Source organism: Scatophagus argus, chromosome 7 (assembly GCF_020382885.2).
Source record: "Scatophagus argus isolate fScaArg1 chromosome 7, fScaArg1.pri, whole genome shotgun sequence".
Lineage (NCBI taxonomy): Eukaryota > Metazoa > Chordata > Actinopteri > Scatophagidae > Scatophagus > Scatophagus argus.
In genome coordinates, this window is record NC_058499.1 from 5,140,498 (window position 1) to 5,149,260 (window position 8,763).

The window sequence follows — 8,763 nt, forward strand, 5'->3', positions numbered from 1 at the left end:
GAACAAGACACTGCCAGTCGTCTTCACTCAGCTCCTTATGTGATGTTGATTGGCACAGGTACAGTAACAGTACTTAGTGCTAATGGCATATGCAGGCGGCTGCCATTGGGCTGCAGTTCCAGATGGCTCTCTGCGGTGTTTTTGACGCCACAGCCTTCTGCATGCAAATTAGTGGCAGAGGCTGACCAACATTAGCTCTTTATGGAAGTCAGATTCCATTAGCACCATTGATTACATTATTGCAGAGTGCCTCTAACAGCCATTGCCCCCTCATCATCAAGCTGTCCTTCTAGCCCCACAACCATACAGAGAAAACATTATCTGCGTCTTGGGCACAGTTGTGAAGGCTCAAATGAAGCCTTCTGGAGTCAGCATCTGAAGCCCAAGATAACCAGTTAATACAAAGAGGTGTAAGCAGAGGAAGAATAAAGTCAATGAATAGTAATGACAAAGTTGGACTCCAAAACTAGTTCAACAGCACTACTGACACGACCAGATGCTAAACCTTCCAGACTCTTGGGAACAGACATATTCTCCATGCAGAGGCTTTCAGAATGGATTGATCTTGCTGGCCTCCGTCAACATAAGCAGTGAATTTTGATTTAAGCTGGTGTGAATATAACAAGAAGCCACTTCCATTGCGCAGTAGCAAGGATTACAAAAGCCCACTTTGCTGATCTCCCTAAGGTCAGAGGAAAAGTAATTGCTGGACTTTTGCACTTGATAAAACCAAGCCAGAAACAAATGGGTGGCCTCCATGGTTTCGCCTCAAAGTAAAGCTAGTCAATAATTCCTCTGTTAATCCTTTCTTCTTGATTTGAGATCTCTAAAGAAGGACTCAAAAGACAATTAGGAGGAGGTGGAGAGGGAAAGAGGTGGATCTTTATTTTTCTCCTGAGACCAGACAGAAAGGCTTTAGACTTACTTTGTGGTATTCTTTGTGCTATTCTTTTATTTTGATTGCAATTTATTTCTGGATTTTCTGCTTTCTGCTGTAGACATGTCTAACAGCAAACAGTCTGACAGACAGGTCTACTTTTTCAATACCTATTCAGAGGCTATGAGCCACTGTGGAGAACTTTTACTTTCTAATGACTGCAAAGTAGTATTGATTGCTTAGTTTTTCTTTAAGTACTGCCATATTGACTAGACTTATTTAACCATCCCTCAAAAGTGGATCTTGTTTGGAGATGGAGATGAAATAGCTGTAGGTGTGAATATTTAGTATGTGTGTGCAGTCTTACACAAATACACACCCGGGCAGCCATTAAGAGTCTAAACCCCAGTGGGTGAACAAGAGTAAAAAAATGCCACTAATGTTTGTTTCTTATGTCTACTATATCTGCACCAGTCTCACTCCATCTCGACTGTTGCGTAGGGTGTCCTGGCACATTAAATTTTAAGTCACGTTATCGCCGTCACAGGATTCTTAACAGCTTTGAAAGTGACTGCAGCTCCATCTTTGTCGGTTTGAAGCAACGGTCCATTACTGTACAAATAAATGTTGTTGTAGTGGAAAAGCAGTTTGAGAACGAAATAAACAGCGAGTCCCTTGACGTGTAGCAGGCGATAAGAACATACAAAAGAGGCGGAATGCTTTGTTTTGTGTTGGATTTTATAGTTTTATGCCTTCGTTTCACACATGAGCGCTTGAGCCTAAGAATTTCTATCTAAGAATAGAAATTCACAGGTGGGCTGAGGAAGGTGAACACAGCACAAATCCTCAGCTTCTGTAAGGTTGAAGTTTTGATAGAACAACCTGTAACCTTGCTGGTGTGTGATAACCTCAAAATTCAAAAATAACTTTTATTGTCTGTCAGGTCAATTTTATTTATACGACCCAAAGGCATAAATCACACTGACACCCTCTGTCCTTAGACCCTCCGTTCGAGTAGGGAAAAACCCCTCCCTCTAAAAAAATCCTTTAAGGAAGGAAAGAAAATGGAAGAATCCTCAGGAAGAGTCACAGATTAGGAACCCCTCTCTGAGGACCGACAAACATGCATGCAATTTTGTGCATACAGAACAGACCATCAAATCACAGTTCTGACATATGTAGATATATTGTGATCTGGAAGACATTAATGTAATGATAATAAAGGGCACAATGTCAGGATTTGGAGCTTCTTTAGTTTCTTTCCTGTTTTATTTTGTAATTTTTCTCCCCTTGTGTCTGGTTTAGTTCTTTATTTCCTGTCTTTGTCTGTTTTCCCTCCTTCTCTGATTGTTTGGCCCGCCTTGATTGGGTTCACCTGTGTCTAGTTACTCCTGTCTTTATATACCTGGGTTCTCCTTGGGTGTTTTGTCAGTTCGTTTGTGCTTCCAAGCTTCATGCCATTCTTGTGCTTTCCTGTGTTCTCAGTTTTGGGATTATTTCTTTGTTTGGATTTTATCCCCTGGACTCCCAGCCAGCTTTTGTTTGTGCCTGTTCTGTTCTGAGTAAGTTATTTTATTAAAGTCTCCTTGTTCACCTTCTCCCTCATGTTGGTGTCTACATTTTGGGGTCCTCTGTTTGAAATTCTTAACTTAACTTAATTCTTAAATATACACAAATGTTGATGATGCATACATGGAGACCTTAAAAATGTTAGCTATTGATTGTTAAAAAGACAACAGATTGACAAACTAATTGTGAAAAGGTCTGAGGCAAATTCTAGTAAAAGCAGACTTGAGGAGGATCTCACATTGACAGATTTGAATACCATCCAACAGCACTTTATTTTTACTTTAACACAGATTCTGAACTTGACGTGACAGACATCTTTGCCAGCTACGCCACCTCACATTTCTGAGTGTTGGGAGATGGTTTTGCTGAGCTTTGCAAACTAATGGAATCACCTGTTAACACCTGAGCTGAATCAATTATCAATATTGGATAACTGAAATGAGCTCATACCCAGTGTGCTGCACATCTTGCAAACTGACAACCTCAGTCTGAGCTGCAGCTTCTCACTGTCTCCAGATCAGACCAACCTCACCTGCTCAAAATGGAAAAATAAACAAAAACAATCAAATATCCAGGCGTGAACAGTGGTGAGGACCTCACAGTGTGAAGCGAAGACCCTGTTTTAACTCGCCTAAGGCTCTCCTGAACGAGTGTCGTGCGCTCAGTGACGGGTTCAGCCGTGAGCTTTAACTTGCAATATGAGCGGGCGAGCAGCACGCTGACTACTCATGAGTACATACATCCACAAAGTGGAGCAGCAGCTGGCAAATGGCTGCATCATCGGGACGCAGTGTGGGAAAGTAAACAAGACGAAGCCAGATACTGTGGCACTGTCCACTGGGCTTTGAGGACAGCGATTAGTCATGTTAAGTATGCTGGCAAAGACTGGCTAGGTTTCCTCAAAGTTTACTCTGGCACTGTGCTTAAATACAGTTTGTACTTCTCTTGAGTATGTGTTTCTTTATATGGTAATTCTACTATTGGGAAGTTATGTTTTCATCCACCACATTTGACAGCTATAAATAACTTGACATTTGAATTTTGATTATTTCTTCATGCATAATCTGTGTTTATGCCCAGGATCTATAGGCTTACAGTACAAGACACCATAAACTATGACGGTGTATTAGGACCACTGGGTTAAGATATGCTGTCATGGTGTACAAACAACACAAAACAAAAAAAAAAACAGCTAAAGCATCTTCAATGTTTTCATGTGTTCATGTATTCTATCATGTTTTTTTGTACCTGAGTCTTGCTCCTACGTTTCTGTGTGTTCTATGTTTTACCAGGCTGCAAAACAGATTACCCCTTACGGTCAATACGAGTGAAGTTGAAGTATATGGGCAAATACTGGAATACTGTATTGCTAAAGAATCTTTTTCACGGCAGGCATTTTTACTTGTGAGAGCAGGAAAGGCAAAGGTGAAACAAATCTTATTAACGATGGCTCAGTTCTGTTTGCTGCCACTGAGCCAGCTTGCACAATACCAGGACCCTGGAAGTAGCTCACCTAAATGGAATGCAGTCGTTATATTATTACACTTGCTCTCATCTTGCTATGACTTGCCAAAATGTCTGCTGGAAGAAAGGTTTATTGCTGTAAAAAAACCAAAACAATACAAAATAAAGCTACCGCTACCGGCTATAAATCAAAAATCGAGTTTAATATAATTTATAGATGACTTTGAAGAAAGACATTCTTATGCTGCCTCTGTATTGTACTTTCTCCACCGCACATGCATGCAGGTACATGCACCATGCACACCCACACATCACTGTCATCTTTAAACCTCCTGTGTCCTCAGCCTTGTTGTATGAGCCTTCTACAGTGCATTACCACCACCAGTGACAGCAGCGGCTGAGCCGACCTGCAGCTATAGCATCGGCAACTTATTATTCATGCAAGAGGTAAGAGTGAGGGTACATCTTTCATAGGTAGCACACTTATGGAGCAGGTACCTTTGACAGATAAGTCCATTTGTATTATGATATGCCAGGAGTGGATAAATACCAATCCCCCAGAAGGATATTCCGTTGGTTTGAATGAGATTCTGACATTCAGAGTCAAGGTAAATAAATCCCAATTTATATGAAAAGTAAAAGAACATATACTCTCTTTGGAAGCATTAAGTCGAAGAGGTGTTTAGAGAGACACAACACATTCCCTGCTTTAAACTGGATAGGGAGAGAGAGAGAGAGAGACAGGAAGACACAAAGATGCAGAGGGTATGAGAGGACATATGAGGTCAGACAGTGCTGGCAGACTAAGCATAACAAGTATCTCTGGAGGAACGGCTCATGTCTCTGAACTGCTCTGATACCGTGAATTGAAACGGTGGTTTGATAATTACATTGAAAAACAGCCCTATGAATTTGGCCAAAAATATATGGTACAGCTAACAAGAACAATAAGCTTTAATTCAAATTCATCAGGACTTTGAGTTATGCATGCATTTGCATATTCTTCGAGGAGAAAAATCCAACTCAAACAGCACATGCAAGTGGGTTTTATAGGACAAAAATGGCTAAAATTAAATTTTTTAAGAAGGAAAGAAAAATGCTTGTTTGCTGCTTTCCTCTCAGGGTATATAATTTAGCTCAGTGCTTGATAGCATATTCCACTGGTAACGACAGCAATAGATTTTCTGCTTTATGCCTTTAATGTGATATTAGAGGATCTACACAAAACACACGACTTCTGAGAATCAGATGAATCTGAACACCAAAAACATGCTCACAATAAGAGAAAGACTACAGACAGCCCCCACGCTAAGTCTGCAATCTGTCTAACCCAGTGTGGTCAGCATAAAGATGTACGCATTCAGATCTCCACAGCTGTCTGCCCTATTTCAGGAGGAAGCAAAGAAAGTGGAGACAGTCCACTTCCCCCCCTGGGCAGATCTGGACGGTGGAGTTGAATAGACGTAACACTAATTGGCCTTACTTCCTCCTACATTCTGTGACTCAAAATTCAGACCTGACCACGCTCTAAAGGGGGAGCTCTTGCTTAAAGTTCAACATCTGCTGGCCTCATGATCAGCAGAGCACCAGGCAGCAGCGTAGGCCAGTGATAGTCTGCTGAGAGACAGCTTGTCACAGGTCGGCTCCTGGGAGCTCACCGACCTCATTTGCAATCAGACTGTCAGGAGTTTAACCTGATGGAGATGGTTCAACAGCCCGTCTTTGGCTTCCTTTTACCCCCCTGCTTTTCTAACCTCTTTTTTTTTGTCACTTTTCAAAGCTGCAGGCCTGCCAATTTCATTTGTTGCCGTCTCTCACAATAATAGTAATTGTTTTAATCTCCAGGGCCCACTGTTTCCACCAGTTATCATCATTTTTGTGATAATAAAACAGACAGGCATTGTGCTAAATCATTCCAATTCTTCTGAAATGATTTTGTAGTATTATGAAAAGGTTGGGCAGTGTCGTTATAATGGAGTTTATGCACAGCAAAAGATCTGCACCCTCATCTAAGACCTCATGGCATTCCAAAATCCACATACAAAGCTTTCAGGGAAGCTAAACTAGTCCTTTGACAACTCTGACATTTTCTAAACTTTCAGAGAAATGTGTATCTCATCACATAAAAGAAAATTAATGTGTTGATGTAGGGCAAGCCCCCAAGAAAGGCATTCTGGCAAGGAAGAACTGGCAGTGTAATTACAAGTGAGAGAAGTCAGTTTTTGACCACTTATCTGATGTCTCCTAACCCCAATACCATTTTCCAGCGCAGATTTGGAAAACTCCCTCCAGCCATAAAAACTCAAGTGCTGTCTGGCAGCATTGCACAATCAGTAAAGATCCGACCAAGGTGATTTGTAAAGTGTGGAAAAGTAAATTCAGCAAAGGCAAAGACCATCTGTCGACAGCTGTAAGCACAATAACTGCGATGCATTTCAACCATCCTGTCCTAGTATCCACCCAACCTGCCCACACGTACCATATCAACAACACTGTTAGGCCTCTGTTATGAGATGCATAATGTTAGAAAACTGAATTAGCTGCTTGACAGAATTAATATTACCATACTAATGTATGAGTCCTTGAAGAAAATATCTCATCCAACACAAAAGACAGTTTACCTAAAATCGCAAAGAATATGCTAAGAATGTAAACCAAATGACCAAGCTGTCAGTAAGGTAACTTAATCAAATGTTTCCCTCTCAGCCTTCATACACAGAACACAAACAATGGAATAAACATATGCCCAATATGACAATGTGTGATGCCACTAAAGTCCCAGCAAACCAATGTTTCTTAGTAATATTATCCAGTGTGGTAAACATTGGTAAACACACTATTTCCTGTAATGTTAATCACTAGAATGCCTTATTAAGAGTTCACAGTATTGGTACAACAGACTTTAATTCTGATCCTGTCATCATTTCAGGGTGAAGCCCGAGTGACAAGACATATCTTCCCTGCTGGGGTTACCTCGACTGAGAAACTGAATCCTTGCCAACTCACCTGGTGCTGTTCCGTGGCTGAATTTGACTTCTGGCCTCCATGTGAAAGTCAGTACATTTCTAAGGGGAGGGGTAATTATTGTCAATTAAGGTATGGATTGTAGAAATCAAACAAATAAACAGGATAAACAAGTCAGCTTCTGCAGATACACCGAAGACACTGCAGTCTAACAGAATCACATTGAAACAGATCTGCTGTGACATGCAACTGAATATGTAAATGACAAATTTTCGACACTCACATCAGCTTAGCTGAGTTAAATATCTGGTCCCAAAGCAGGAACAATGCTTCCAGCAGGCCACACACACCAGAAATGTGAGTCTGTTTTCTTGTTTTTTACTGATACTTTCTGCTAATGCACTGTATCCTTTTGACTTTTCCCACATGTTTCTGGGACTTTCTCTGAAGAAATGCAACAGTGATTAATTATAATATCTGTTGGTTTCTTCATGTAGAGTACATCAAACCTGGTCATTGTTCTGGGTTTTGGTATTTTAAGAAGTGCATTTGGTTCAATAGTAGTAGCTCAAATCATTTTCTAAGGAACACTGTGAGTCAGTTCATATTAGGGTTTCTTATGTGTATGGGAATGAAGCCACAGGTTTGCCTTTTCACTGACATGACAGGAGGTTTCACTAGCTTTTAGTGGGCCAAAAGGCATTTTATTGCTATCTTTATGTACTGTAATAGACAAAAAGTTCTGCCACAAAACACAAGACCTAGACAGACTCAGAAGTGTTTCTTTTTTTGTTAAAAGATGCCACAAGACATTTTGGAGAAACGTCTCCTGTATAATGGAGGCAAGACACCACCAGCACTCCAGTGTTGGCGGTTTGTTGTGAGTCAGCCAGTAATCACTGAAACAGATTGCACTTTACTTTCACAACTCAAAGAGACTGAGAGAACGAGAGAAAAACTGGAGCTGCCGTCTTTTAGTCTCAGAGACATTGTTCTTCTGAGCTTGGCTCTAGCAGGAAAACAACTGTGTGAACAACAATAACGTGGTGTATCTCCATATTCAGCTCTGCAGAAAACAAAAGTAAACAGTTTCAGAGAGACTGTCAACATAACACTTCTCCACAATTGGAAGTAAATGTGCATTGACTTAAAAAGCAGCCTGAACCATACCTCAACTTTCAATATTTAATGAAAGTGCAATAAATATGAAAGTTCGGGCTTTCAAAACTCCTTATCAGACTTTTAAATTTGCATTGTGAAGGTATACCCCCTAGATAATAATGTTGAACTGCTGCTTAGCAACATTTCCATGCACAGAATTAATAACAAATGCGATTGCAAGGTTTGAAGAATTTCTCACCGATAGAGTCAGAATTATGTTAACCTCCTATAGCAGATTTTTGTGGCCACACTTCCAAACACACCATTGACATCGTCATCTTTTAAGTTATGGAGCTGAGGCTGGGGCTGTAAATAGTTCTCTAATTTTTAACAACTTGATCAGCTTGATCAAAAAAACAAAAACAAAAAAACAAACAAACAAAAAAAACCATATCAGTTTCAGGGTTAAATTAACAACTTCAAGCCCTACCTAAATCCTGATTAAGCACCACTCATGTCCTGCCAAGCCCCAGCCAAGTACAGATACAGATAAAGAATTTCTAGTTCAGGTCAAAATTCACTCTCTTTTAGCTCTGTTTTTGGTCTCTACCAACTCCTGAGGAATGAAGTGAGACCTGTTATAAAGCTTCGTAAAGCTGAGGAGATTCAGGTGAAGGATAGAGAGATGCTGTCATCTGATACAACTTTAAAGGATAATTCCAATTTCTTACAGCTTTGGTGTAATTTTTGTGTGTTTTTTTTTTTATTAATTTCTTTTAGTTATAATA

The 8,763-nt window shown here is 40.3% G+C and overlaps 1 long non-coding RNA gene across 2 annotated transcripts; it reads left to right on the top strand.

The window, feature by feature from the left end:
* The first annotated feature begins 2,261 nt into the window (after positions 1-2,261).
* Positions 2,262-8,525, top strand: LOC124062469. 2 transcript variants are annotated; one of them, XR_006843928.1, is made up of 3 exons: positions 2,262-2,439; positions 4,255-4,357; positions 6,840-8,525. It is a non-coding gene; the product is annotated as an uncharacterized LOC124062469 (long non-coding RNA). The 2 variants fall into 2 exon arrangements; XR_006843929.1 differs by having other exon boundaries at positions 4,269-4,357.
* The last annotated feature ends 238 nt before the right edge of the window (positions 8,526-8,763 follow it).